Source organism: Aethalodelphis obliquidens, unplaced genomic scaffold (genome assembly GCF_003676395.1).
Source record: "Aethalodelphis obliquidens isolate GAN/ISIS:26980383/991018 unplaced genomic scaffold, ASM367639v1 scaffold23, whole genome shotgun sequence".
NCBI lineage: Eukaryota > Metazoa > Chordata > Mammalia > Artiodactyla > Delphinidae > Aethalodelphis > Aethalodelphis obliquidens.
Genome location: NW_020837967.1, coordinates 2,364,021 through 2,369,956, shown reverse-complemented (window position 1 = coordinate 2,369,956; position 5,936 = coordinate 2,364,021).

Genomic DNA, 5,936 nt, shown 5'->3' with positions numbered 1-5,936 from the left:
CTATACAGCAATACCGTGTTGTTTATCCATCCTATATACAACAGTTTACATCTGCTCATCCCAAACTCCCACTCCATCCCTCCCCCACTCCCCCTCGGCAACCACCACTCTGTTCTCTATGTCTGTGAGGCTGTTTCTGTTTCGTAGATAAGTTCGTTTGTGTCATATTTTGGATTCCACATATAAGTGATATCATATGGTATTTGTCTTTCTCTTTCTGGCTTACTTCACTTGATAGGATAATCTCTAGTTGCATCCATGTTGCTGCAAATGGCATTATTTTGCTCTTTTTTCTGGCTGAGTAGTATACATATGCTTTCCACATGGAGGCATTTCCCCTCTGCCTCCATGCTACACCATCAACATTCCTTTCCTGAACCTACGTCCCACCTTCTCAGCCCATCGTACCTTCACAGCACACGGGAGATCCATCCTTACTGCCCTCGGGGACTTACCCAGATCTCTTGACACTAGGCACTTATTCAGCAAAAAAAACACCTAGACACATGCGCCCTGTTCAGCAAGCAGTCAGAGCCTGGCTTAGCTGTTCCCTTCTGGCTTAAAAAGAAAAAGACATCTGTTTCAGAGTCACTGTATTTCTTTTGAGCTCAGGTCCAGCATGAGATCAGAAGCTTATTTATTTTAAAGCTTTTATACCTTTATCAGAATTCAACTCCTTGTGCTATATATTGGCTAATCCCTTTCAAAGTTTTCAGAGTCAAAGGGGACACAAAAAAACACTTGTGATTGACTCTTGCTCCAAAGGTTCAACAAGGTAGCCGCCACGGTCCTTTGGCTCCTGCAACAACTGGAATTAAGAAAAAGAAGTCCCGGGACTTCCCTGGCAGTCCAGTGGTTAAGACTCTGCGTTTCCACTGCAGGGGGCACAGGTTCAATCCCTGATTGGGGAACTAAGATGCATCATGCCACACGGTGCGGCCAGAAAAAAAAGAAAAAGAAGTCCCACATAGAGAAGAGACTGGTGGTTGCCAAGGGAGAGGGGGTGGGAGAGTGATGGATTGGGAGTTTGGGATTAGCAGTTGCAAACTGGTATATACAGGATGGATAAACATCAAGGTCCTCCTGTATAGCACAGGGAACTGTATTCAATATCCTGTGGAAAAGAATGTATATATATGTATAAGTGAGTCACTTTGCTGTACAGAGGTAATTAACACATTGTAAATCAACTATACTTCAATTTTAAAAACAATAATTTTTTTTAAAAAAAGAAAAAGAAGTCCCAGATATCTAAAACAATTGTCGGGGGACTGTGTTGGCGGAGGGTCTTGTAGGAAAGAGTGCAGACGGATGACTTAAAATACTCTCTTTTGAAAAGCCAAATGGCCTGGGTTGAGTGGCACATGTGGCTGGGCTGTGTTAACACCTCCATCTGTGCTTTGTAAATGGGTTTAGTCTCCTGGCCTTCCTTGTAAATGCACAAATTGAACTCTGAGCAGTGGGAAGAGATGCTGCCCAGGTGTCTCCCAGCTCCAGGGGAACCATCTGCTACCCTATGAAATATGGGGGTGCTTGTCCTGGTCTCCAAACGTGCTCCAGGCAGGAGAGATGTACCAGCTACTCCCACTAAAACGAAAAATTCAACAATACAATCATCAATACACCGTCAGAGCTAACTCTCCAGGGGCAGGACTGATCAATAACACTGTTAAACGTTCTTTGAAAGCTAGTTTTGCTGTTGTTCACTTTTATCCGATCGCATACCCACAGATGGCTCTGGGCAGCAACTGAGCCTAATAAGACAGTCCCCCTTTTTATGTCTTTTGGGGTTTTTGCACCCAAGCTTATCCATTACAGAGGGGAGCGCATTACCTAGTGTGGGGTTGGTGCTCAGTCGATAATTACCCATAAGTCCACAAGGGCTGTCTGCAAACTGGCATCCGTTCTGGTTGGCTAGTGCCCACGCTATCAGGGTGTTTAGATATTTTGAACCTCAATCCCAAATGTGGATAAATATGATACCTACTTGGCAATAAAGACCTGTACGTTCCCTTTCTCCCACCATTAAAATTCAGCATCTAACAAATCATGTAAAAGTAGATTACATAGCTGTTTTTAAAAACGAGCATAGAACCAGCAGTCCTGTACTTACTAATCCTGTTTTGAATCTACTCTACCATTCTCCTCCAAAACCACTGTGCTATGCCACTCAGAGGGTACAGCACTGCCCTGCCAAACACAGGCCACATCCAAAGGGCGACACATGGAAGCAAGAACCTGCTTACACATATACCAGTAGAGGAGGACGTCAATGTCATTATCTCGGCTGTTATAAAAATATTCCATATGATTATGCCCCATGTCTTGTTATAAAAATTTGTGCAGCACAACAATAAAAACCGATGCCACCAAATTATCCATTACAAGTGTGGGGTGGAGAGTCTATAAATTGTTTTCACTCAGATTTTTCCCACCAGAAGTCCACCACCCAATTTCTCTAGATATTATTTTTTTCACTTTTAAATTATCTTTATTTCATTTTTTCACCTCTTTATTGGGGCCTAGATATTATTATACCGCTATTTCTTTCACCAATCAAGTCTCTATTTCCTGCCAATTATGTTGTCTTAGAATGTGAAGTGCATCTAGATACACAGTAGGATTTTGTGATACAAGATGTGTTTCCCATGATTCTTAGTTGCTACCCTAACTCATCATGCAACTGTAAATTCTGCTGACACTCTATTTAAAACAAGGTCCAGGATAGACCTAGAGACTGTCATACGGAGTGAAGTAAGTCAGAAAAACAAATATCATATATTAACGCGGATATGTGGAATCTAGAAAAATGGTACAGATGAACCTATCTGCAAAGCAGAAATAGAGACACAGATGTAGAGAACAAACGTATGGACACCAAAGGGGGAGGGGGAGGGGGGATGAACTGGGAGATTGGGATTGACATATGTACACTACTATGTATAAAATAGATGACTAATGAGAACCTGCTGTATAGCACAGGGAACTCTACTCAGTACTCTGTGGTGACCTAAATGGGAAGGAAATCCAAAAAAGAGGGGATATATGTATATGTATAGCTGATTCACTTCGCTGTACAGCAGAAACTAACACAACATTGTAAAGCAACTATATCCCCCCCAAAAAAACATTAAAAAAATAAAATAAAATAAATAAAGTCCAGCATCTTACATTTCTAAATCAGACCAGTCTTGAATATGATGAAACAAAGAAGGAAATAAACTTAATTAAAAGTGAAATAACTTGCCAAGACAGTGGCAGACCATCAAATTGGAAGAAATGAGGACGTCTCCAGGGGATCAATTATTTACTCACGGTTTCATTTCAGAATAGTAAAGAGGACATTGAAAACATTTGTTTATCCCTGACTTGATGCTTCTAACCCCTCCTCGGCCAGGAAGGTGGAATGAGGTGGGAAACTGTGTGAAATCTGTCTGAGCTTGGGCGGGGAAAAAAACAAGTAGAGAAAGCCATGTTAATTTTGCAGTGGGGGTCAAAACCTAAAAAAGTGTTTACCATGAAAGGGGTCCTTTGTTCTGAAAATAATATTGACTACAGATCTCTAGATTATGGAAAGGCAGCACTGCTCCTTCCCTGACTCCTGATGAAAAGTTCACAGACGTTTACCAAACGCACCCACTTGAAGGAGGAAGAGGGTGGACGAGGCCTGCAGGGAACAGCTGAGGGAAGGCAAGGGCTGTAGACAGAGGATCGGAAGTGTTTGGGTCATTTGTTCTGAAATGGCTCTGCCTCTGGTTCACTGTGAAACTCTGAACAAGTCATTTAGCCTCTGGGGGCCACAAAATAAGGAGGGGTCGGCAAAGATGGTATCTCAGGGCCTTTTAGCCTGAACATTTTCCGGTTCTGATCGGAATCAAAGTCCTGAGCAGCTGTAAAGTTTGGTGAGCAATACTGTCCACACACACAGGCACTCGCCGATTCCATACTTCGCAGACCCGAGGGCACCCGCGGGCCCCCTCGTTCCCCTCTTCCTCATCCTGGGCCCCTACACACCCCCCACCCAGACACTCAGTGTTCTCATGCTGCCCCAAGACCCCACCAGGACCCCCAGCAGGAGATACTCCTCAGAGCTGGCTCTTAGAAATAGTGACATCCAAATCCGCCTTCCCCCCCGCAGTGCCCCAAATCATCTTTAATTCGTAACCGGCTTTTAATAAATGGTGCCTATGTGAATCTGTTGGATGATTAACAATATTAATATTAGCTTCCTATTTTAGAGTGTACCAAGTACTTACGCGTCAAACTCTATTCTTACAGGGGCCTTCTGAAATTTGAGTATAAATGTACCTATTTAATAGGTGAGGAAGCTGAAACTCAGGGACACAGAAAGTCACCAAGTGGAGACCTGAACCCAGATCTCTCAGCATCAGATCCTGCTTCGTTCCAGACTATCTACAGCATTCCTGGTGCATCTACCCAATAGAGCTAGAAAGACTTTTACACTGACTCACCTGTTCAGGTTCACACCTGGCCTTACCTGTCCCATCTCTAGGGAAATCAGCACAGGGAGACGGTCTCATGGAAGCCTGGCCCTCTCACCACCACCCCCAATTCTCTCCCACACTGTACTTCTGCCTGGACTCAATCTTGCCAATAGAAATGAGAGCTGGGCTTCCCTGGTGGCACAGTGGTTGACAGTCCGCCTGCCGACGCAGGGGACACAGGTTCGTGCCCCAGTCTGGGAAGATCCCACATGCCGCGGAGCGGCTGGGCCCATGAGCCATGGCCGCTGAGCCTGCGCATCCGGAGCCTGTGCTCCGCAACGGGAGAGGCCACAACAGTGAGAGGCCCGCGTACCGAAAAAAAAGAAGTGAGAGCCTTTCCTCAGGCCCCAGTCGAAGGTACTGGGAAAAGAGAGACCGGGGTTTCGTTTAGGAAGATGTGAACTCAGAGTTTGGCTGTTCTAGTGGACCCTTCACCGTAGTGCAGACAAATGAGAAGGCATGAGTACTTCCTATGCACAAGATGTGGGCCATGAAGGGTTGTTTTTTTTTAAGTGTGGAAAGTTTTATTAACATTCAGTTTAAAAAGCTTTACACCTGTGGTATACCAAGAGAAACGGTTCTTAAAGAAGTTACTGTTTAAGGTTCGGTCCTTGGTTTTAGAAGTTGTGGAGCTTTGGTAGTTTTTGTTAAGTGCTTTAAGAATCTTGGTCCAGGGCTGGGGATGTGCCAGTTTCTGAACTCGCTTGTTAGCAAGACCACCTGACGCAGCTGCTCTGCTGGGGCTTTGCCCACTGATGCTGAGGTGTGGAGGAAGCAGCCAGACACAGCCAGCGAGAGGACAGGTGCCTTTGCATGTGTCCAAAAAGTACAGACACAGATCGCAGCATTCAGAGCATCTGTCTTCGGCTGACTCACCAAAGACCCTCATGAGAAGCATCAGCTCTCATCACCTACCAGGCCCAGAAAACGCCAGAATCCATTCAAACAGTCCAAGACAAGGAAGACTTCTCCTGCCTGTCCTTCCTCTTTACCTCTCCTCTCCTGACTTGGGAGAGAAGGCAGTGGGCAGAAACCACGGTTACCAAGCCAGAAAAGAAGACTAGAGCCTGCGGAAGTGAGGAAACCTGCAGAGGAAGCCTGACTGTTTCTCTGCTTTTCACCCAAGCAGCCAGCACGCAGCCCATCTGAACAGAGGGGGGAGAAGACTTGCTCTGCGTGGATTTTGGATTATTCCAATGCACCGCACATTTAAGTTGCTGAAATGAGACTTGAGGGAAAGATTGGAAGTGACAGGAGGACATTTTCAATCACCTAAAAATAAACGGAAAAGTCACGGGACCTATGAGATTTCAGAGGCTGGGAGAATTAGCCCCACAGAGCAGGTCTGAATGGACAGTAGGTAAAAAAAATAATAACCATTTTTGTTTGGTTTTGTTGTACCCTAAGAGTTCCGCTTGTTCACACACAAAC